Below are 1,198 nucleotides of genomic sequence, written 5' to 3'. Positions count from 1 at the left end.
ACCTCTTTCACTTGAAGCTCTGGCTGAATATCATCAATTTTTCCATCACATTCATACCACACAGTTATCACAAGAGAAAGATCAATGGATAGTTACTACTGCTGCTCCTGGCTACAAGGTTTTTTCTATGTACAAAACCTTGATGCATCAAGATCCTATAATACCTGCTATCTCATGGCTTTGGAAAACCTGCTGCCATGATAAACACAGGGTATTCTTCTGGCTGCTCCTCCATAATAGATTGAATACCAGAGCTATGTTACAAAGGAAGAATTGTGTAATGAATCTTTGCAAGAGACTAGAGATCATTTGTTCTTCACTTGTCCCTTTGCGGTCTGCTGCTGGAAATATATCTGCCCTGGTTAGATTTCACCCCTTGATATTGTGCACAGGTCCAGAACCTTATTCAGAGCCTTAAGATACAAATACAACAGCCTTCCTTTATGGAGGTTATAATGCTTATCTCCTGATCGATCTGGTTCAAATATGAAATGGCCCTACTGGTTCACAAGGCCACGCGCAATTCTTATATGGGACTTAAGACATGGGTTGATAGATTTGTATAATTTCCTAGCTTAGTTTTGATACTCTTTGGTGCTATCCTCCAGCACTAAATCTGTAAATAACCTTTCTTTTAATAAAAGAATGAGGTGAGGAAACTCACTGTTTAGGCTTCAAAAAAAAACTACAGCTACATAATTCATGATTTTTAGATCATTGTAGATGTAGCACATGAAATTATTTTTCTTTTTGCAAAAGAGCGCATGGGAATTGGTCAAATGATGCATGCGGATTACAGCTTATTTTTGTTGGTGTCCACTCCATAAAATGCCTACATGTATAAACATGCCATTGAGAAAAAAAATTAATCCATATAATTACAGTTCTGAAAACTTGTCATTAATATGATATTTTTAGCAACATAATTATATACAACTAGTCGTCAACCCGTGCCCTGCACGGGCTAGCGATTTTAGGTGAAGATTAACAAATTTATTGTGCAAGGCAGTTCTGCAGGATTCAAAATATCTTAAGAACATATAAACACTTTCTATTTTTTCTGATAAATAGTTTCCATCTTTTATTCACTGCTCAATAATCATTTATTCTTAAACTTGCTTAATGCAATAGACATATGCAATTCAAACCTGTTACACCTATATCTGTGTATTTTCTCAGTTGTATTGGGTTATAAGAA

Source organism: Lolium rigidum, chromosome 3 (genome assembly GCF_022539505.1).
Source record: "Lolium rigidum isolate FL_2022 chromosome 3, APGP_CSIRO_Lrig_0.1, whole genome shotgun sequence".
Taxonomy (NCBI): Eukaryota; Viridiplantae; Streptophyta; class Magnoliopsida; order Poales; family Poaceae; genus Lolium; species Lolium rigidum.
The sequence above is the reverse complement of the archived record's forward strand: the minus strand, read 5'-3'. Positions refer to the sequence as shown.